The sequence below is a fragment of the Lissotriton helveticus genome, chromosome 1_2 (assembly GCF_964261635.1).
Source record: "Lissotriton helveticus chromosome 1_2, aLisHel1.1, whole genome shotgun sequence".
NCBI classification, from domain to species: Eukaryota; Metazoa; Chordata; class Amphibia; order Caudata; family Salamandridae; genus Lissotriton; species Lissotriton helveticus.
Window position 1 is genome coordinate 451,207,142 of NC_136058.1, and position 23,259 is coordinate 451,230,400.

Consider the following 23,259-nt stretch of genomic DNA (forward strand, 5'->3'; position numbering starts at 1 on the left):
CTGGCATGTGTTATTGCATTGTTTGCATCACATTTTCCTAGTGCTTGGCATGCGTTATTGCATTGTTTGCATCAACCCTAGTGCCTGCATTGTGTTATTGCATTATTTGCATCAACCCTAGTGCCTGGCCTGTGTTATTTCATTGTTTGCGTCACATTTTCCTAGTGCCTGGCCTGTGTTATTTCATTGTTTGCATCACATTTTCCTAGTGCTTGGCATGTTTTATTGCATTGTTTACATCAACCCTAGTGCCTGGCCTGTGTCATTGCATTGCTTGTGTCACATTTTCCTAGTGACTGGCCTGTGTAATTGCTTTGTTTGCATAAGCCCTCGTGCCTGGCCTGTGTTGTTTCATTGTTTGCATCACGTTTTCCTCGTGCCCGGCCTGTGTTATTGCATTGTTTGCATCAACCCTAGTGCCTGGCCTGTGATGTTGCATTGTTTGCATCAGACTCTCCTAGTGTCTAGCCTGTGTTATTGCATTGTTTGTGTCACGTTTTCCTAGTACCTGACCTGTGTTATTGCATTGTTTGCATCAATCCTACTGCCTGGCCTGTGTTATTGCATTGTAATCATCAACCCTAGTGCCTGGCCTGTGTTATTGCATTGTTTGGATAAGATTCTCCTAGTGCCTGGCCTGTGTTATTGCATTGTTTGCGTCACATATTCCTAGTGCCTGGCCTCTGTTTTTTTTTTGTCAACTCTTTTTTATTATCATTTCTATTTCATTCTCAACATCTCAGTTCGTGCACCATGTACATCAAATACATTATCACCAGTTTTCTGCTATCAGCGCTCCGACAATGCATTATGCTATTAAAGCGCTAATGTAGTTTCACCTATGTGTCAGGCGACGGAGTCTCGGGCATTCATACATGTCCATAGCTTGTGAGAGTCGTTGCGTCCCTTTTCTGCTTGGTGAGACAAATCATATATATGTAACTCAGTTGAAACCATAACATTTGCAAGAAAACAATAACAACGAGATACGGCATTATCGCCAGGGTTCAATACAAAACGTTCCCTCATTCCCCTCCCCGAGGCCCACCTCCCCCTCCTTCTTCCAAAGAATGTGTATTTGTTCCCTTATTCTGTCTTACCGGCCCCGCACTCTCCCCTCATTGCGTACATGCATCCCCATGTCTATTGCACCCTCACAACCTTCCGGTGGCGGGCCCCAGCCTGTGTGCTAGTGTCGGTATTGTTGTTGTTGTTCGCCACGCACCCCTCCCCTCTGTTATCCATTCCGCCCTCCGTGTCCCCCTCCGCCCCCTCAGCTGTGCCAGTCCCTGTCGCCTGCAGCGCGTTGAGCATGCCCTCCCAGCTTTCCGCCATGGGCTCTCTGCGGAGCCCCACTGTTTCCTCTCTCCTAATGGCGGTCCACTCCGCTTGGGCCCACGACAGGAGAGACAAGGTCCACACCTGCACACTGGGCGGGTCTCTTGCCTTCCATCGCTTTGTGAGGAGCCTCACCGCCGTGACCATTCCCAGGTCTAGAAATCAGGACGACGCCTTAGTAGCAGGCGACCGTTTGAAGTGGTGCAGGAGGTATTCAGGCCAATTACAAGGGATTGTGCGACCAGTGCATTGCGCGAGCCGGGCATTGATTTCCCTCCAATAAGTGCCAAGTCCTGGACAGCGCCACAAAAGGTGAAGGAGGTCTGCATCTAGCTCGTCACATCGGGGGCAAGATGCATCCGCCCTGTTGAAATATTTATTTATTGAGGCGGGGGTGAGGTAGGCGCATGTTTCTGGGGATGCACACCGGGCTTTTGAGCATCCTTTCCAATTCTTTGTCCGCCAGCGGTCGTCCGATATCTTGTTCCCACTTTCCACAGAGGGGGGTCAAGTCCAGCTCCGTGTGCATTCGTAGGGACACTGCAAACCATTTAATGAGATGCCTGGCCCTGTCCATGACATGTAGGTACTGCATCGTCAAGTGCTGCGCCTGCTCCTCCGCGATGTCGCCCCACCTCATCGCCTTCGGGCCGTGAGGGACCTGTGCATGAGGAATCCCCCAGGGGGGAGCCCACCCTTTGTGACCAGCGTTTTGAAGGGGATCAGGACTCGATCCTGGTATAGATCGCCTAGCGTCTGCACATCCGCCCCCTGCCACTGCTCTAGCATGTGGCGTGTGAGAACACTCTCACCCCCCGGCGTGCCCTCCAACGGTACCGCAGGCACGTATGGGAGCACTTTCCTTGTGAGGTATAGTGCCCTACGTAAGCATTTGTACGCCACCCCTAGCAGAAGCGGGGCAGGACGGGCCCTGGCTGCCAGCGGGTGAAACAGCACGGCGATCCTTTCCATGGTGTAGGGCGGCTCACTTGTGGCGGTGTCCTCTTTCCCCCTGTCCGCCATCCAGCGGGCAATCCATTGGAGCTGCGCTGCCAGATAGTAGTGCTCAAAGCAGGGGGCGGCTAGGCCACTTTTGTCTGTGGGAAGAAACAGCTTCCCAAGGGCCAGGTGGTGCTTAGATGCGCCCCAGATAAAGTGGCGCAGGGTCCCGTTGAGCTTGGAGAAGAAAGATGCAGGCACGAACAGAGGCAGATCCGCGAAATAGTATAGAAGGCGAGGTGGGCGTCAGGGGGAGCATGGACCAGAAGCTTATCTGTGACTTGAGCGCTGCAACTGCTCTACCTAGGTTCCCGTCCATCAGGTCAGCCGGCTGTCGGTAGATCTAGATCCCCAGGTATTTAAATGTGTCCGCTCGCCCCTGTACTCTCGTCCCCTGTAGGCTATACTCCGGATCATTGACCTCACTATTAAAGGCATAGAGGCAGAACTTACCCGCATTAACTCGGAGCCCCGAGAGACCGGCAAAGCGGCTTAGCAGTGGGGCAAGCTGTTCCGGCATACTATTTACATCCCTGACAAAGACCAATAGATCATCAGCATATAGGGACACTTGATGAATACCATCCCCTAGTTGAATTCCGTCAGCTAGTAGTTGCCTCATGGCTGCCGCCAAAGGTTCGATGGCGAGCGCAAAGAGCAGCGGCGACAGAGGGCACCCCTGCCTGGTGCCTCTGCCCACCTCTACCTCCTCCGAGATGTATGGCCCCAGCCGGACGCAGACCACGGACTTCCTATACAGAAGCCCCACCATCTCTAGGAATTCCCCTTCCAGCTCATACGCCTCCAACAGCGCCAGAAGATAGCCCCACTCAAGGCTATCGAAGGCCCTTTCTAGATCCAGTATCAGGCACCCCGCTCTGGGCCAGACCGTCGCTGCTTCTGCCGCCACTCGGAAATACCTCCTGAGGTTCAGTGATGTGGACCTCGCCGGCACAAAACCATTCTGGTCGGGGTGGACCAGAAGCGGGACTATTGGCGCCAGACCCTCAGCGAGCATCTTGGCTAGTATCTTATAGTCCGTATTGAGCATCGCCAACGGGCGATACGAGCTCAGGGACATTGGGTCTCTGTCAGGTTTAGGTAAGGACACCAAAAACGCTTCTCGCAGGGAGGATGGAAGACGGCCCTCATCTATCGATGCCTTATACATCTGAAGCAGCTGTGGCGCCAGGATGTCTCTATTCGCTTTGTAGTATTCGACTGGCAGGCCGTCCGGCCCCGGTGTTTTCCCCGTCACCAGCGCCTGGATCGTTGGCCCACTTCCTCTAGTGCGAGCGGGGCACCCAGTTCTGCCTTCTGCACGTCAGTGACTGTGGGCAGCGTAACCAATGCTAGGAAGTCAGCCAACGCGCGTTCCCAGCCAGTGCCTCGAGCTTTGTACAGGTCCCGATAGTGCTCGGTGAACGCCTGGTATATTTCGCGCTGCGTATACACCACTGTTTCTTCTCCTAAGAGAATGGCACTGATCGGTGCCTTGCGCTCCGTGGCCTGTATCAGCCAGGCTAACAAGCGACCTGCTCTGTCCGCCTTCGCATGCACCTTGGCCGTGTGCGCTGCATAGTTGTGACACCGAAGTCTCTCAATTAGGACCGCATGCTCACCTCGTAGCTCCCCCAACTTAAGCGCATGCCTACCCGCTCCCTCCCCCTCTCGCTCATATTGCTGTAGCTCGGATTCTATGCGGGTCAGGGATGTGGATACCTGCGCCGGATGTTCCACGTTGTCCCTATGCAATGCCCCCGGAGAGTTGCCTTATGGGCGTCCCACTCCACCATAGGATTGCTCGCTGTGTCCTCATTCTCCTCAAAGTAGGAGAGGATGGCGGTACCCAGCGATGACCTGAACTCAGCGTCCTCCAGCGCGGCCGGCTACAGTCGCCAAGTGGGCACCGGAGGTCTATCCGCCGTCCAGCTAATCTGGAACCACAGGGGGTTATGATCCGAGTGCGTCCTGCCTAGGTATTCCGACTTGGTCAAGAGCGGGAGCAGGGCCTGGGAGCCTACTATTCTGTCTAGCCTAATATGAAGGCCCTGCACCGGCGAGTAATAGGAGTATATTTTGTCTGTGGGGTGTTGTGTACGCCAGAGATCTTGAATGCCCCAGTGTGTTAGCCAGTCTTCTAAGGGCTTGCGCCGCTGAGGTCGCTGCCACTGCACGCAGGGCCGAGTAGGAGCGGTCTAACTGTGTGTCCAGCACCATATTGTAATTGCTGCCTAGCAGCCAGGGTAGGCCCGCATACTGCTGAAGGATGTGGTTTAAAGATGCCAGGAAGGCAGGTTGCTCTGTATTGGGGGCGTAAATAGAACCCAACAATATCTCCTGCCCATTAAGCCTCCCCCTCGCGAAAGTGTACCGCCCCTCCGGGTCTACCTGAGTGTCAGTGCATGCGAAGGGAACACCTGCCCTCACCCATATCAGTGTGCCTCGCGCGTGCGCTGCGTAGGTCGTGCCATGAAGTTGTCCCCTCCAGCGCCTGAGGAGTCTCTCTAATTCCACTCGGAACATGTGCGTTTCTTGGAGGAGCGCGATCCCCGTTTAGTGGCGCTGCATATACGCGAAAACAGAGTACCGGCGCGACGGGGTGTGCATGCCTCGGATGTTCCAGGTCATGATGTTAGTGCATGCCATGGGTGGTGCTGTGGTGTGGCCGCCCGGGGGATCAGGGGGCGTAGCTTGTGAGGCCTAGGGGTGGGCCCTCGGACGGGAATCACTAATTGCTGCATCTGAAATATGTGAACTAAAACTAACTGTGTAACTTTATGGGCATACTTCCAACGGGGAATGCGTCCAGACTGGGCAACCAAGCTACTGCTTAGTGTATCGTGATCGCAATGTTTGTGCGTTTGGGGAACGCGCAGTCAGTGGTGTTATCAGGGTACTCCCTCGACAAGGCCCTCAGCTCTGTTGAGGTGTGTTTGGCTTGCCGCTGACAGTAGAGCGTACCGGCTGGAGCGAGCCACCTACAAATGTCACCCCGCGTGTTAGTGCATGAACTCGTGCCCTAGTGGAAAGCGTGACTGTGCATCTGCGTTATTTTGGCAAGTCCTATTACTATGCCTGCACGGTTGCGTGACTCCAGGCCAGCAATGTTGCCTACCAGTGTGTTACATCAGTCATACAAAGGATACAATGGATCTTTGCACAAAACACAAGTCATGTAGTGGTCCATCGTAGGTTCGCCAACTGTCACACGATATAGTCCGCTGTCTGGGGTGTTACTACCAGCGGTATAATGTCGTCTGACATTACAGTGAATGGCAAGGAAGATCCGCTAGCCCCGGCTCCTCGCTGCTGTCTATGTTCCGGGCCTCCATGCCCTGCCACCGCTCCCAGCGATGCGACCGCCTCCAGTGCCTCTTGCCGCTCCTGCCGTATCTTCTCCAGGCTGGGTGCCGTCTGCCCCAGGCCTGTCCCTCGTCTGGCCCCTCTCTTCCTCCTCTTCTTCCTGGAGCGCGGATCTTGCTATCCGCCGCCCTCCGGACCCACCGGTCGCGTCCCCGTCCACTGCCCGGTCTCCTCCAGCCAATCCCAGACTTCCGATGGGGTTTCGAAGAAGCGTGTGCCCTCTTTTGTGACCACGCTCAGCCGTGAGGGGAAGAGCAGCGAGTAGGGTAGTTCTAGGTCCCTGAGCTGTTTCTTTACTGCTATGTAGGAGCCCCGCCTCTTTTGTGTTGCTGCTGTGTGGTCCGGGAAAAGCATTACACAACTGTTGCCCACCTGCAGGTCCTGATCTTCTGGGTTTCCCGGGGCACCGTGTCCCGGTCTCTGTAGTTGAGGAGCTTGAAGAGAAACGGGCGGGGTCTAGCTCCCGGCTTCTGGGCTTGCGCCAGCACCCTGTGCGCCCTTTCCACCATGAACTGCGGGGATAGCACTCCAGTCGGCAGGATTGTCCTCAGCCACGTCTCAGTTTACCGTTCAGGTGCTGTCCCTTCTTCTCCTTCTGGCAGGCCTACTACTCGGACGTTGTTGCGCCAAGAGCGTCCTTCTGCGTCCTCAGCATGGTCTTCTAGCTTGTGGACTTTATCAATCAGGTCTTGCAGGGCCGCAGAGTGACTGCGCACCACAGGTTGTAGTTCCTGAACCGCCTGACGCTGTTCTGTGACGGTCTCCGCCAGTTTGCGGTGGTCTGCATGCAGCAATGTGAAGTCAGACGTTACTTTATCAATCCGCCCCTCTAATGACGACTTGGTTTGCTCTAGGGTCGATCCGATACGCTCCACCGCCGCCAGAACCGTGTCCATTTTGGCCGCTAGAGCAGCTGCGGGGTCCATGGCTATCCGCCTCTGTTCCTGCAGCGTGTCGGGTCCGCTCGCCTCCTGCTTCCTCAACTGCGCTTTGTCCCTGAGCCTGCCCATAGCAATTTGCTGCGCAACGGGTTCGTTCCCCAGGGAATAGGGCCCTCACTCCTACCAGCCAATCTATCAGCAGGAGTCATCTCCCGTGCGTCCAAGGGCAGTCCACCCTGCAACCTTGCTCCCGGACTCCTGTATGTGCACCCTCCTGTCAGGGTCCGTGTGTGCTGACAGCAAACCTTCCCCCAAGCGTTTCCCGAATAGCTCGGCCTCTGACTGCTACTTCAAGTGGGGTTTTCATTCTTGCTCAATTAGGCAGGACAAGCAGGTGCTGACAGCAATCCACTTTCAGGTATTTCACGGCCAGACTAGTGGCAGGCGTGCGGTCTACATCCCAGCAGGTAGGGCCATGTGCTGGCAACTGCGTGCGAGCCGCAGAAGGCCTCCGCTTGTGGGCAGCTGTGGTGGGGCAATCAGGGGCTGTGCACTGTCCGGCTCCAAGCTCTCGGCATTTGTCCCTGTATTCTGACCGATTGCGGCCGCAATCAGCAACGTCCCGCCAGAAGGGCCCTGAGTCAGCAGTTCAGGCGGGCCCCTCCGCTTTTGCAGTAATTGCGCAGTGTCTGTGGCTGGCGGCGCTTGGAGTCAGAGGGCCTAGCGCTGAGTTTTAGGGGGGTCTGGGGCTTCTCGCTGCACGAACGCTCAAAAATGGCGCCTGAATGAAAATGTCACCTCGGTAGCTCAGTCTATTGCCAGCCTCACCCTCGTGCCGCCTGTCTCTGCCTTCCTCCACTCTGCCGTGCCCCTCTGTCGTTCCCGCAGTTCTAGGTGCCTCGCAGCTTCTGCAGGCCACTTCCTCTCGCCAGGGCTGGACCTCCTCTAGGTCTCCCGCCTCCGGGGCTCCGCAGCTCACCCCAGGGGCTTCGGTGACCTCCGGCTGCCGTTCGCTTTGGACTGTCCCCGCTCCTCACAACCAGCAGAGGAGCGGGTTTCTCTCTTCCCGGCGTCTGTCTCCGGGACCCGTCAGTGGCAGAGTCCTCACTCCCGCTACTCGATTTGGCCTGCCGCAAAGTTGCCAAATGGCGGCTCACCTTCCGGTCCCTCGTACGGGCGCCTCAGGACTCCTCGTCCCAACCTGCCGGCGCCTTTGCGGGCTATCCGGCCGCCCACTCTGGAGCCTCCACTGCACCTCCCTGGCACTCTCCGTAGCCCGCAGTCACGATCAGGCTTCCTCCGCTACTTCCGCGTTGTCGGGGTCAGGGCCCCCCTCCTCTCTGAGACCCGGCCAGGCTTCACGCCTTTACCGCTTCCGCCAGGGACTCCCTCACAGCGGCTTATTCTCGGCGCCGTGGCCTTGCCTCACGACTCTGGATACACCGGCGAGGTCCCCAGGCGATCCCGCAACCACTCCACCCTGTGTTGGTAAGTTCACTTCACACTATCCGGGGAAATGCAGGATAAGTTAGAGCCTCACTGGCGGAGCTCTAGTGAGTTGCGTCCACCATGTTGCCCTCCTGGCCACGCCCCTCTAGTGCCTGGCCTCTGTTATTGCATTGTTTGCATCAATCCCAGTGCCTGGCCTGTGTTATTGCATTATTTGTATCAATCCTAGTGCCTGGCCTGTGTTATTGTATTGTTTGCATCAATCCTAGTGCCTGGCCTCTGTTATTGCATTGTTTGCATCAATCCAAGTGCCTGGCCTTTGTTATTGTATTGTTTGCATAAGATTCTCCTAGTGCCTTGCCTGTGTTATTGCATTGTTTGCGTCACATTTTCCAAGTGCCTGGCCTCTGTTATTGCATTGTTTGCATCAATCCTAGTGCCTGGCATGTGTTATTGCATTTTTTGCATCAACCCTAGTGCCTGGTCTGTGTTTTTTCATTGTTTGCGTCACGTTTTCCTAGTGCCTGGCCTGTGTTATTGCATTGTTTGCATCACGTTTGCCTAGTGCCCGGCTATGTTATAGCATTGTTTCAACCCTAGTGCCTGGCCTGTGATATTGCATTGTTTGCATCAGATTCTCCTAGTGCCTGGCCTGTGTTATTGCATTGTTTGCATCAGATTCTCCTAGTGCCTGCTGTGTCATTGAATTGTTTGCATCAGAGTCCTTAGTGCCTGGCCTGTGTTATTGCATTGTTTGCATCCGATTCTCCTCGTGCCTGGCCTTTGTTATTGTATTGTTTGCATAAGATTCTCATAGTGCCTGGCCTGTGTTGTTGCATTGTTTGCATCAACCCAAGTACCTGACCTGTGTTATTGCATTGTATGCATCAACCCTAGTGCCTGGCCTGTGTTATTGCATTGTTTGCATAAGATTCTCCTAGTGCCTGACCTGTGTTATTGCATTGTTTGCATCAGATTCTCCTAGTGCCTGGCCTGTGTTATTGCATTGTTTGCATCAACCCAAGTACCGGACCTGTGTTATTGCATTGTTTGCATCAATCCTACTGCCTGGCCTGTGTTATTTCATTGTATGCTTCAACCCTAGTGCCTGACCTGTGTTATTGCATTGTTTGCATAAGATTCTCCTTGTGCCCGACCTGTGTTATCGCTTCGTTTCCATTAGATTCTCCTAGTGCCTGGCCTGTATTATTGCATTGTTTGCATCAGATTCTCCTACTGCCTGGATTGTGTTATTGCATTGTTTGCATCAGATTCTCCTAGTGCCTGGCCTGTGTTATTCCAATGTTTGCATCAGATTCTCCTAGTGCCTGCCTTGTCATTGAATTGTTTGTTTCAGATTCCTTAGTGCCTTGCCTGTGTTATTGCATTGTTTGCATACGATTCACCTAGTGCCTGCCCTGTGTTTTTGCTTTTTTTGCATCAGATTCTTCTAGTGCCTGGCCCGTGTTATTGCATTGTTTACATCAATCCTAGTGCTTGGCCTGTGTTATTGCATTGTTTGCATAAGATTCACCTAGTGCCTGGCTTGTGTTATTGCATTGTTTGCATCAAGCCTAGTACCTGACCTGTGTTACTGCATTGTTTGCATAAGATTCTCCTTGTGCCCGACCTGTGTTATTGCATTATTTGCATCAGATTCTCCTAGTGCCTGCTGTGTCATTGAATTGTTTGCATCAGATTCCTTAGTTCCTGGCCTGTGTTATTGCATTGTTTGCAACAGATTCTCCTAGTGCCTGGCCTTTGTTATTGCATTGTTTGCATCAGATTCTCCTAGTGCCTGCTGTGTCATTGAATTGTTTGCATCTGATTCCTTAGTGTCTGTCCTGTGTTATTGCATTGTTTGCATCAGATTCTCCTCGTGCCTGGCCTGTGTTATTGCATAGTTTGCAACAGATTCTCCTAGTGCCTGGCCTTTGTTATTGCATTGTTTGTGTTAGAAAGGCGGTCCCTGGGGAGGCAGAAGATGTCTGACTGACCACCCGAGACCTACCTCTCCGTATGGAGTTGGCCGAGCGCCGTCGAGAGGCCTCCTGGGTGAGGCTCCTCTCCTAGAATCGTAACAGCAGAGCAATCACACCACTACAAAGGGACACCTTACAAGAGGATGACTTCTTAGAATCTTTATCAGTAATAACGATTGGTTCTCTCGGCAATATGTACAAATGGATCGAGGGATCCTTAAAGTCTCGGTAACTGAGGGTAAGGGGTAGCGGGACAGTCTTAGGACCAACAAGGTCGGGCTGCGGCAGAGCCAGCAGGCTTCGAAGATGGTTTCAGCGAGATTGGGTCGCGGCAGCGCCAGCAGGCTCCGAAGATGGTTTCAACGAGGTTGGGCCGCGGCAGCGCCAGCAGGCTTCAAAGATGGTTTCAGCGAGGTTGGGCCGCGGCAGCGCAAGCAGGCTTCAAAGATGGTTTCAGCGAGGTTGGGCCGCGGCAGTGCCAGCAGGCTTCGAAGATGGTTTCAGCGAGGTTGGGTCGCGGCAGCGCCAGCAGGCTCCGAAGATGGTTTCAGCGAGGTTGGGCCGCGGCAGCACCAGCAGGCTCCGAAGATGGTTTCAGCGAGGTTGGGCCGCGGCAGCGCCAGCAGGCTCCGAAGATGGTTTCAGCGAGGTTGGGCCGCAGCAGCGCCAGCAGGCTCCGAAGATGGTTTCAGGGTTCAAGGTAGTGAGTTCTTCTCTGGGTCAGCCGCGACAACGTCAGCAGGGCTCTCGACTCCAGGATACAACTGCCGACCCATTCCAGAGCTGCCCCAGATATCGGTCTGGAGTCCTTTGATGTCCAGGCCCTCGCGCCTGGGGGTCAGAGGGGCCGGGATGAGAGTGTCCAGACACCCAGCAGGGGGGTGGAGCCAGCACCCAGGGAGGCCAGAGGGCGATCGAAACCAGGCATCCGGGGACGGCTGGAGGGCCATCGAAACTCCCCTTCTCCTTGATCCGTCAAGTGGCCGTTTTACCACCTGGTCGGATCTTGGTGCCTCGATGTCGGGGCTTCGCTGGGGTTGCGGCCGAGGACGGGCCGAGGCCACGTGGTCAGGACGCGGAGGGTCCAAGATGGAGTTGGGGTCTGAGATGGTGGCCCGGGTAGGGCCTGGACCAGTAGAGTGGGGCGAACAGGGGTCGCCGTGTTCCTGAGGGGGAGAGCCGAGGGTCGTCAGGAGTGGCGGCTCTCATTGAGGGTTGGAGAGGTAGCTTCGTCGGGGAGGACAGGGGTCACTGCTGTCCCGGGCCCGCCATGCGGGGAGGAGCGGGACCACGCCACGAGGCCGGGTCCAACAGTTTGCATCAATCCCAGTGCCTGGCCTGTGTTATTGCATTATTTGTATCAATCCTAGTGCCTGGCCTGTGTTATTGCATTGTTTGCATCAATCCTAGTGTCTGGCCTGTGTTATTGCATTGTTTGCGTCACGTTTTCCTAGTACCTGACCTGTGTTATTGCATTGTTTGCATCAATCCTACTGCCTGGTCTGTGTTATTTCAAGTATATGCATCAACCCTAGTGCCTGACCTGTGTTATTGCATTGTTTGCATAAGATTCGACTAGTGCCTGGCCTGTGTTTTTGCTTTTTTTGCATCAGATTCTTCTAGTGGCTGGCCCGTGTTATTGCATTGTTTACATCAATCCTAGTGCTTGGCCTGTGTTATTTCATTGTTTGCATAAGATTCACCTAGTTCTTGGCCTGTGTTATTGCATTGTTTGCATCAACCCTAGTGCCTGACCTGTGTTATTGCATTGTTTGCATATGATTCTCCTTGTGCCCGACCTGTGTTATTGCATTGTTTGCATCACATTCTCCTAGTGCCAGGCCTGTGTTATTGCATTGTTTGCATCAGATTCTCCTAGTGCCTGGCCTGTGTTATTGCATTGTTTGCATCAGATTCTCCTCGTGCCTGGCCTTTGTTATTGTATTGTTTGCATAAGATTCTCATAGTGCCTGGCCTGTGTTATTGCATTGTTTGCATCAACCCAAGTACCTGACCTGTGTTATTGCATTGTATGCATCAACCCTAGTGCCTAGCCTGTGTTATTGCATTGTTTGCATAAGATTCTCCTAGTGCCTGGCCTGTGTTATTGCATTGTTTGCATCAGATTCTTCTAGTGCCTGGCCCGTGTTATTGCATTGTTTACATCAATCCTAGTGCTTGGCCTGTGTTATTTCATTGTTTGCATAAAATTCACCTAGTGCCTGGCCTGTGTTATTGCATTGTTTGCATCAACCCTAGTGCCTGGCCTGTGTTATTGCATTGTTTGCATCAGATTCTCCTCGTGCCTGGCCTTTGTTATTGTATTGTTTGCATAAGATTCTCCTAGTGCCTGGCCTGTGTTATTGCATTGTTTGCATCAGATACTCCTAGTGCCTGGCCTGCGTTATTGCATTGTTTGCATCGGATTCTCCTAGTGCCTGCTGTGTCATTGAATTGTTTGCATCAGATTCCTTAGTGCCTGGCCTGTGTTATTGCATTGTTTGCATCAGATTCTCCTCGTGCCTTGGCTTTGCTATTGCATTGTTTGCATCAGATCTTACTAGTGCCTGCTGTGTCATTGAATTGTTTGCATCAGATTCCTTAGTGCCTGGCCTGTGTTATTGCATTGTTTGCATCAGATTCTCCTCGTGCCTGGCCTTTGTTATTGTATTGTTTGCATAAGATTCTCCTAGTGCCTGGCCTGTGTTATTGCATTGTTTGTGCCAATCCTTGTGCCTGGCGTGTGTTATTGCATTGTTGGCATCAGTTTATTCTAGTGCTTGGCCCGTTTTATTGCATTGTTTGCGTCAGATTCTCCGAGTGCCTGGCCAATGTTATTGTCTTTTTGTTTTTAACAGAGTTTTATATAGCGCAAACTTGACACAAAGGTATCAGGTATCAGAGTGCTTTACACGACCACCAATTGCTTTACATGAGGACACATTCATTTTTGTTAGGCACTGGGAGATGACGTTATTTGCCCAGAACCACAGGATGTTGCGCGTCCTCGCCGAGACTCGAACCTGGTTCCTCAGAGTTGATGTCGACCGCACTAGCCATTACGCCAACTCCTCTCTCTATTGTATTGCATTGTTGCATTGCATTATTTGCATAAGATCCTTCTGGTGCCTGGCCTGTGTTATTGCATTGTTTGCATACGATCCTTCTAGTGCCTGGCCTGTGTTATTGCATTGTTTGCATCAGATTCTCCTCATGCCTGGCCTGTGTTATTGCATTGTTTGCCCCTGATTCTCCTCGTGCCTGGCCTGTGTTATTGCATTGTTTACATCAGATTCTCCTAGTGCCTCCGTTATTGCATTGTTTGCATCAGATTCTCCTAGTGCCTGGCTTGTGTTAATGCATTGTTTACATCAGATTCTCCTCGTGCCTGGCCTGTGTTATTGCAGTGTTTGCATCAGATTCTCCTTTTGCATGGCTTGTGTTATTGCATTGTTTGCTTCAGATTCTCCTTGTGCCTGGCCTGTGTTATTGCATTGTTTACATCAGATTCCCCTAGTGCCTGTGTTATTGCATTGTTTGCATCAGATTCTCCTAGTGCCTGGCCTGTGTTATTGCATTGTTTACATCAGATTCTCCTCGTGCCTGGCCTGTGTTATTGCACTGTTTGCATCAGATTCTCCTTTTGCATGGCTTGTGTTATTGCATTGTTTGCCTCAGATTCTCCTTGTACCTGACCAGTGTTATTGCATTGTTTGCATTACGTTTTTCTAGTACCTCGCCTGTAATATTGCATTGTTTGCATCACGTTTTTCTAGTACCTGGCCGGTATTATTGCATTGTTTGCATCAGATTCTCCTAGTGCCTGGCCTGTGTTATTGCATTGTTTGCGTCACATTTTCCTAGTGCCTTGCCTCTGGTATTGCATTGTTTGCATCAATCCTAGTGCCTGACATTTGTTATTGCATTGTTTGCATCAACCCTAGTGCCTGGCCTGTGTTATTTCATTGTTTGCGTCACGTTTTCCTAGTGCCTGGCCTGTGTTATTGCATTGTTTGCATCACGTTTGCCTAGTGCCCGGCCTGTGTTATTGCATTGTTTGCTTCAACCCTAGTGCCTGGCCTGTGATATTGCATTGGTTGCATCAGATTCTCCTAGTGCCTTGCCTGTGTTATTGCATTGTTTGTATCACATTTTCCTAGTGCCTGGCTGTATTTTTGCATTGTTTGCATCAATCCTAGTGTCTGGCCTGTGTAATTGCATTGTTTCCACCAACCCTGGTGCCTGGCCTGTGTTATTGCATTGTTTGCATCAGATTCTCCTCGTGCCTGGCCTTTGTTATTGTATTGTTTGCATAAGATTCTCCTAGTGCCTGGCCTGTGTTATTGCATTGTTTGCGCCAATCCTTGTGCCTGGCGTGTGTTATTGCATTGTTTGCATCAGTTTATTCTAGTGCTTGGCCCGTTTTATTACATTGTTTGCGTCAGATTCTCCGAGTGCCTGGCCAATGTTATTGTATTTTTGTTTTTAACAGAGTTTTATATAGCGCAAACTTGACACAAAGGTATCAGGTTTCAGAGTGCTTTACACGAGCACCAATTGCTTTACATGAGGACACATTCATTTTTGTTAGGCACTTTGAGATGACGTTATTTGCCCAGAACCACAGGATGTTGGGCGTCCTTGCCGAGACTCGAACCTGGTTCCCCAGAGTTGAGGTCGACCGCGCTAGACATTACGCCAACTCCTCTCTCTATTGTATTGCATTGCTGCATTGCATTGTTTGCATAAGATCCTACTAGTGACTGGTCTGTGTTATTGCATTGTTTGCATCAGATTCTCCTCATGCCTGGCCTGTGTTATTGCATTGTTTACATCAGATTCTCCTAGTGCCTCTGTTATTGCATTGTTTGCATCAGATTCTCCTCATGCCTGGCCTGTGTTATTGCATTGTTTGCGCCAGATTCTCCTCATGCCTGGCCTGTGTTATTGCATTGTTTGCGTCAGATTCTCCTTGTGCCTGGCCTCTGTTATTGCATTGTTTGCATGAGATTCTCCAAGTGCCTGGCTCGTGTTAATGCATTGTTTACATCAGATTCTCCTAGTGCCTCTGTTATTGCATTGTTTGCATCAGATTCTCCTCATGCCTGGCCTGTGTTATTGCATTGTTTGCGCCAGATTCTCCTCATGCCTGGCCTGTGTTATTGCATTGTTTGCGTCAGATTCTCCTTGTGCCTGGCCTCTGTTATTGCAGTGTTTGCATCAGATTCTCCTTTTGCATGGCTTGTGTTATTGCATTGTTTGCATATGATTCTCCTTGTGCCTGGCCTGTGTTATTGCATTGTTTACCTCAGATTCTCCTAGTGCCTGTGTTATTGCATTGTTTGCATCAGATTCTCCTAGTGCCTGGCCTGTGTTATTGCATTGTTTACATCAGATTCTCCTCGTGCCTGGCCTGTGTTATTGCAGTGTTTGCATCAGATTCTCCTTTTGCATGGCTTGTGTTATTGCATTGTTTGCCTCAGATTTTCCTTGTACCTGGCCAGTGTTATTGCATTGTTTGCATCACGTTTTTCTAGTACCTCGCCTGTAATATTGCATTGTTTGCATCACGTTTTTCTAGTACCTGGCCGGTATTATTGCATTGTTTGCATCAGATTCTCCTAGTGCCTGGCCTGTGTTATTGCATTGTTTGCGTCACATTTTCCTAGTGCCTTGCCTCTGTTATTGCATTGTTTGCATCAATCCTAGTGCCTGGAATTTGTTATTGCATTGTTTGCATCAACCCTAGTGCCTGGCCTGTGTTATTTCATTGTTTGCGTCACGTTTTCCTAGTGCCTGGCCTGTGTTATTGCATTGTTTGCATCACGTTTGCCTAGTGCCCGGCCTGTGTTATTGCATTGTTTGCATCAACCCTAGTGCCTGGCCTGTGATATTGCATTGTTTGCATCAGATTCTCCTAGTGCCTGGCCTGTGTTATTGCATTGTTTGTATCACAATTTCCTAGTGCCTGGCTGTATTTCTGCATTGTTTGCATCAATACTAGTGTCTGGCCTGTGTTATTGCATTGTTTCCACCAACCCTGGTGCCTGGCCTGGTATATTGCATTGTTTGCATCAGATTCTCCTCGTGCCTGGCCTTTGTTATTGTATTGTTTGCATAAGATTCTCCTAGTGCCTGGCCTGATTTATTGCATTGTTTGCGCCAATCCTTGTGCCTGGCGTGTGTTATTGCATTGTTAGCATCAGTTTATTCTAGTGCTTGGCCCGTTTTATTGCATTGTTTGCGTCAGATTCTCCGAGTGCCTGGCCAATGTTATTGTATTTTTGTTTTTAACAGAGTTTTATATAGCGCAAACTTAACACAAAGGTATCAGGTATCAGAGTGCTTTACACGACCACCAATTGCTTTACATGAGGACACATTCATTTTTGTTAGGCACTGGGAGATGACGTTATTTGCCCAGAACCACAGGATGTTGTGCGTCCTTGCCGAGACTCGAATCTGGTTCCCCAGAGTTGAGGTCGACCGCGCTAGCCATTACGCCAACTCCTCTCTCTATTGTATTGCATTGCTGCATTGCATTGTTTGCATAAGATCCTACTAGTGCCTGGCCTGTGTTATTGCATTGTTTGCATCAGATTCTCCTCATGCCTGGCCTATGTTATTTCATTGTTTGCATCAGATTCTCCTCATGCCTGGCCTGTGTTATTGCATTGTTTGCCCTTGATTCTCCTCGTGCCTGGCCTGTGTTATTGCATTGTTTACATCAGATTCTCCTAGTGCCTCCGTTATTGCATTGTTTGCATCAGATTCTCCTAGTGCCTGGCTTGTGTTAATGCATTGTTTGCATCAGAATCTCCTAGTGCCTGGCCTGTGTTTTTGAATTGTTTGCATCAGATTCTCCTCATGCCTGGCCTGTGTTATTGCATTGTTTGCGCCAGATTCTCCTCATGCCTGGCCTGTGTTATTGCATTGTTTACATCAGATTCTCCTAGTGCCTCTGTTATTGCATTGTTTGCATCAGATTCTCCTAGTGCCTGGCTTGTGTTAATGCATTGTTTACATCAGATTCTCCTCGTGCCTGGCCTGTGTTATTGCAGTGTTTGCATCAGATTCTCCTTTATTTATTTATTTATTTATGTGCTTCTATAGCGCCTGAATAGATCCCCGAAGGGATATCTCTGCGCTTAAGATGGAACGAGCGTGCTTAACCCCGGGCCAATCATAAACAGAAAGGTAAGACACAAACTGATTAAATGGTGGTGAAAAGATGGGTTTTGAGGTTTTTACGAAATGATAGATGGTTAGTGATGAGTTTGAGTTGGAGGGGAAGGGAATTCCAAAGGGTGGGACCTGCGTATGCCAGAGCACGGCCTCCCTGACGGGATTTTTTTATTTTAGGGACCTGTAAAAGGTACAAATTACTCGATCGAAGTGATCGGGCTGGGACGTAAGGTAAAAAAGCTTTTGTCAAGTATTTAGGACCCTTTCCTATCAAAGACCTATGAATGGTGTACAGAATTTTGAACCTTGTGCGTTGCCGCACTGGTAGCCAGTGAAGTTTAGCTAGTAAAGGGCGGGAGGGAGTTCTAGATGGAAGGCTGAGAACAAGCCTCGCCGCCGTATTTTGGACTACTTGTAGTTTTTTTAATTGGCCTTCATTGGTTGACAAAAGAAGGCCATTACAGTAGTCCAATCTACTGATCACCAGTGCCTGCACAAGGGTTTTCCTGTGACCATCCGGTATAAGAGGAAACACCCTTTTCAGAAGTCCAATGGCTCTAAAGCAGGTGCCAGCAACTTGGTCGACATGATGTTTAAAAGTCAAGGCTTGATCGAATAACACCCCCAAGTTTTTGACAGTCTGCTTTGGGACCGGAACAGGGCCCAATTCTGTGGGCCACCAATCCCCAGACCAGAGTGTTGCTGCCTCCCCAAACAGTAACACCTCTGTTTTGCCCACATTGCATTGCAGGCAATTCTCAGCCATCCAGCATGACACAGCCCTCATGCCCTCCGCGAAGGATTTTTGCAGGGCAGGTGAGAAGATTTTGAAGGGGAACATCAGCTGGGTGTCATCAGCGTAGGATATCGGGGTAAACCCATATGGCCTCACTAAGTCGGCCAGGGGGGCCACATACACATTAAATAATGTGGGGCTAAGACATGAGCCCTGTGGCACACCCCTGGTGAGCTCCCTGGAGATGGATTTGTGGGAGCCCAGCCTGACTTCTTGAGATCGGCAGGAAAGACAGGGCCGTCCCTCCCAACCCTACACCCCTCAGACGACCGAGAAGCACTTCATGGGACACCGTATCGAAAGCAGCAGACAAATCCAACAGCACCAGAATCATAGAGCCCCCACTATCTAGTGTCAACCTGATGTTATTGGTGACCTCCAGTAGGGCTGATTCGGTGCTGTGATTTGGCCTGAACCCAGATTGGGAGGGGTCCAGGCCTTCTACTGCTTCAAGATGGCTCGATAGGTGGGTGTTTACGTGCTTCTCCGTCATCTTTCCGATGTAGGGTAGGAGGGAAATAGGCCGAAGGTTGGACAGATCTGTCCAGGGGGAGGCGGCCTTCTTCCTGATAGGGTTTACCACCGCTATCTTCCATTCTCTCGGAACTTGTCCTTTCGTCAGCGAGGTGTTCATAACTGACTGAATGGAAGGCCCCAAGATGGAAATAAGAGGGGCCACCATTTTAGCAGGAAGGTGATCGCTTGGGGAGCCAGTTTTCATATGGTTAATGAGGAGGGGAAGATCCAAATCACTAACTGGTGGAATAGCAAGAAAGGTGTTTTTGGACAGTGCCGGAGATGTACATGGGGGGGGGGACACTGTTACTGCACCTTGTGAGGCCAAGATTTTATCATAAATCAGGTTTATTTTGTCCTCAAAGAACTTGGAGATCTCCTCACACAATGTCTGTGAGGCTTCATAAGGGCTCTCACTAGCTGATGGCTTTACAAAGCTTAGCAAGATTTTAAATAATTCCCTAGGGCAATTACCTGCCTCTTCCAACTGTAAGGATAGATTATTTTTTCTTGCAAGCTTTATATTTTTATAATAATTTGCCTGGGCCACTAAAAACATTTTCCTTTCCTGCTCATTTTTTGATTTCCTCCAAGTTTTTTCTAGCCTCCTACATTTTTGTTTTTCCTTCCTGAGGTCAAGAGTATACCACTTTTCTTGTTTAGTGGGAGGAAACTGTCTATGAAGTTTTAGCGGGGCAAGAGAGTCAATAGCAGACTTAAGGGATTCATTATATTTTCCTAGTGCTTCTTCAGCAGAATCACCTTCGGAAAATTGGGGTTGTTGCCAATGTTGGCGCAGATTTTCAGCTGATATTTTATACCATTGGCGTCGTAGAATAGGGGGAGGTGGTATTCTAGATTGTTGTTTACTGGGTCTTGCCAAGTAAAACTCAATCAAGGAGTGATCGGTCCAGAAAATTTCTGTAGCAGGGAGGCACCTTATTTTGGTGCAATTGGAAAAAATACAGTCAAGGGTATGACCAGCTGTATGCGTTGCTCCCCTATTTTTTATCTCTAATCCAAGATTAGACAAGTCTGCTGTTAACTGTATGGATTCATGATCTTCAGGATTATCCATATGTATATTAAAATCTCCAAGGAGAAGAAAGTCCTCCTTAGCTCTTACATGGGGGGCCAGTAATTCTAGAAGAGACAGTGCAAAGTCTTGATTCTGTCCCGGTGGGCGATATACTAGTGCACCCTTCCATGAGACATTACTAGTCAGATTAATTTTGAATATCATGATTTCCAAAAGAGGGGTAAAGCTTTGTTCTATCATTACTATCTTGACCGTATCTTTAAAAATAATAGCTAATCCTCCGCCAGTTTTAATAGGCCTATCCACGTGTATAATTATATAGCCCACTGGAACCCCTAATGTTATTGCGGTGGTAGTATGGGGTTTCATCCATGTTTCCGTGAGGAAACATATGTCAGGTTGCTTAGAATGAATCAAGTCCCAAATCTGGACTTGGTGTTTGGGAAGGGACCGGACATTAAGGAGGAAACACTTCAGTTCTATGGGGGAAGTGGATCTGGTAGCTTTAACTTGAGAGCTGCCAGTTAGCACCATTGATTGATAGCGACATTGCCGGCAAGGGAAACAGCCTTCAAGTTGCTCACCCGGTACACGTATAGCACAGGAACTGATGGGTTGATACTGGCGCAGAGATCTAGCAGAATACGAAATGAAATGTGTACCCACCGATGCGTTGGCCATGCCCCAGGGACCTAGCCCCTACGCCCCGTCCTGTCGCGGACGGGCGCAGACGGGCTTTTCTTCGGCGCTTCTTAGGCGCGCTCGAAAGGCGCCACCCTGCGCGCAACCGCTGCGCGCTTAAAGGGGAGGCGTGGCTAAATAGCCCTGAGGGCGTTGGCAACTAGAGCGCTGACCTCCGCTCTGGCGGAAGTGGAATCTTCGTGTGCCTTGCTCTTGCCTGTCCGCCCTCCGCTCTACGGCAATAATTGCCGAGTTGGACCGGGGCGGGCAGGCTGCAATATCGAGCCCAGGCAGTGCGGGGGAGAGTGTTAGGGAATGTGGTGCAATGAATCAATATAGATTAGTAAATCAATCTCAAAGTACAAAACGATTTTTAAAATCAATCGCAAGTTTAAAATACCAAATTTTAAAAATTATTCCCTAGCTCCTCGCAGCCCTCGCATTCAGGCCAGATAGACAGACTGAGGTCTTACACTACCGTCGAGTACACAGCGGGTCTAGGAGACACTGCCACCGCCTCCTTACCGCAACCGCTCGGCGTTTGATCCAGTCTAAATAGCCCTGAGGGCGTTGGCAACTAGAGCGCTGACCTCCGCTCTGGCGGAAGTGGAATCTTCGTGTGCCTTGCTCTTGCCTGTCCGCCCTCCGCTCTACGGCAATAATTGCCGAGTCGGACCGGGGCGGGCAGGCTGCAATATCGAGCCCAGGCAGTGCGGAGGAGAGTGTTAGGGAATGTGGTGCAATGAATCAATATAGATTAGTAAATCAATCTCAAAGTACAAAACGATTTTTAAAATCAATCGCAAGTTTAAAATACCAAATTTTAAAAATTATTCCCTAGCTCCTCGCAGCCCTCGCATTCAGGCCAGATAGACAGACTGAGGTCTTACACTACCGTCGAGTACACAGCGGGTCTAGGAGACACTGCCACCGCCTCCTTACCGCAACCGCTCGGCGTTTGATCCAGTCTAAATAGCCCTGAGGGCGTTGGCAACTAGAGCGCTGACCTCCGCTCTGGCGGAAGTGGAATCTTCGTGTGCCTTGCTCTTGCCTGTCCGCCCTCCGCTCTACGGCAATAATTGCCGAGTCAGACCGGGGCGGGCAGGCTGCAATATCGAGCCCAGGCAGTGCGGGGGAGAGTGTTAGGGAATGTGGTGCAATGAATCAATATAGATTAGTAAATCAATCTCAAAGTACAAAACGATTTTTAAAATCAATCGCAAGTTTAAAATACCAAATTTTTAAAATTATTCCCTAGCTCCTCGCAGCCCTCGCATTCAGGCCAGATAGACAGACTGAGATCTTACACTACCGTCGAGTACACAGCGGGTCTAGGAGACACTGCCACCGCCTCCTTACCGCAACCGCTCGGCGTTTGATCCAGTCTAAATAGCCCTGAGGGCGTTGGCAACTAGAGCGCTGACCTCCGCTCTGGCGGAAGTGGAATCTTCGTGTGCCTTGCTCTTGCCTGTCCGCCCTCCGCTCTACGGCAATAATTGCCGAGTCGGACCGGGGCGGGCAGGCTGCAATATCGAGCCCAGGCAGTGCGGGGGAGAGTGTTAGGGAATGTGGTGCAATGAATCAATATAGATTAGTAAATCAATCTCAAAGTACAAAACGATTTTTAAAATCAATCGCAAGTTTAAAATACCAAATTTTTAAAATTATTCCCTAGCTCCTCGCAGCCCTCGCATTCAGGCCAGATAGACAGACTGAGGTCTTACACTACCGTCGAGTACACAGCGGGTCTAGGAGACACTGCCACCGCCTCCTTACCGCAACCGCTCGGCGTTTGATCCAGTCTAAATAGCCCTGAGGGCGTTGGCAACTAGAGCGCTGACCTCCGCTCTGGCGGAAGTGGAATCTTCGTGTGCCTTGCTCTTGCCTGTCCGCCCTCCGCTCTACGGCAATAATTGCCGAGTCGGACCGGGGCGGGCAGGCTGCAATATCGAGCCCAGGCAGTGCGGGGGAGAGTGTTAGGGAATGTGGTGCAATGAATCAATATGCATGGCTTGTGTTATTGCATTGTTTGCGTCAGATTCTCCTTGTGCCTGGCCTGTGTTATTGCATTGTTTACATCAGATTCTCCTAGTGCCTGTGTTATTGCATTGTTTGCATCAGATTCTCCTAGTGCCTGGCCTGTGTTATTGCATTGTTTACATCAGATTCTCCTCGTGCCTGGCCTGTGTTATTGCATTGTTTGCGTCAGATTCTCCTCATGCCTGGCCTGTGTTATTGCATTGTTTACATCAGATTCTCCTAGTGCCTCTGTTATTGCATTGTTTGCATCAGATTCTCCTAGTGCCTGGCTTGTGTTAATGCATTGTTTACATCAGATTCTCCTCGTGCCTGGCCTGTGTTATTGCAGTGTTTGCATCAGATTCTCCTTTTGCATGGCTTGTGTTATTGCATTGTTTGCGTCAGATTCTCCTTGTGCCTGGCCTGTGTTATTGCATTGTTTATATCAGATTCTCCTAGTGCCTGTGTTATTGCATTGTTTGCATCAGATTCTCCTAGTGCCTGGCCTGTGTTATTGCATTGTTTACATCAGATTCTCCTCGTGCCTTGCCTGTGTTATTGCATTGTTTGCATAAGATTCTCCTTGTACCTGGCCTGTGTTATTGCATTGTTTGCATCACGTTTTACTAGTACCTCGCCTGTAATGTTGCATTGTTTGCATCACGTTTTTCTAGTACCTGGCCTGTGTTATTGCATTGTTTGCATCACGTTTTTCTAGTACCTTGTAGGAGAGTAGGGTCTGCTATCCTATGGTCACCCCAAATGTTTGCTTTTTGCTTCACTGGTTTTCGACTACTGAGGCTGTGGGCCTGCTGATCAGACCCCCAGCCTGCTGTTCTCTCACTAAATTACTGACACATGTGCTATAGGCACATACCAATTGGAAATGGACTCCTTGTCAGCCCCTGTATAATGCACTATAGGTGCACAGGGCATAGGGGCCACCAAGGCCTACCAGGGGCTGCAGCATATCTTTTGCCACCCCTGGCTGGTTCTTAAATTGACACA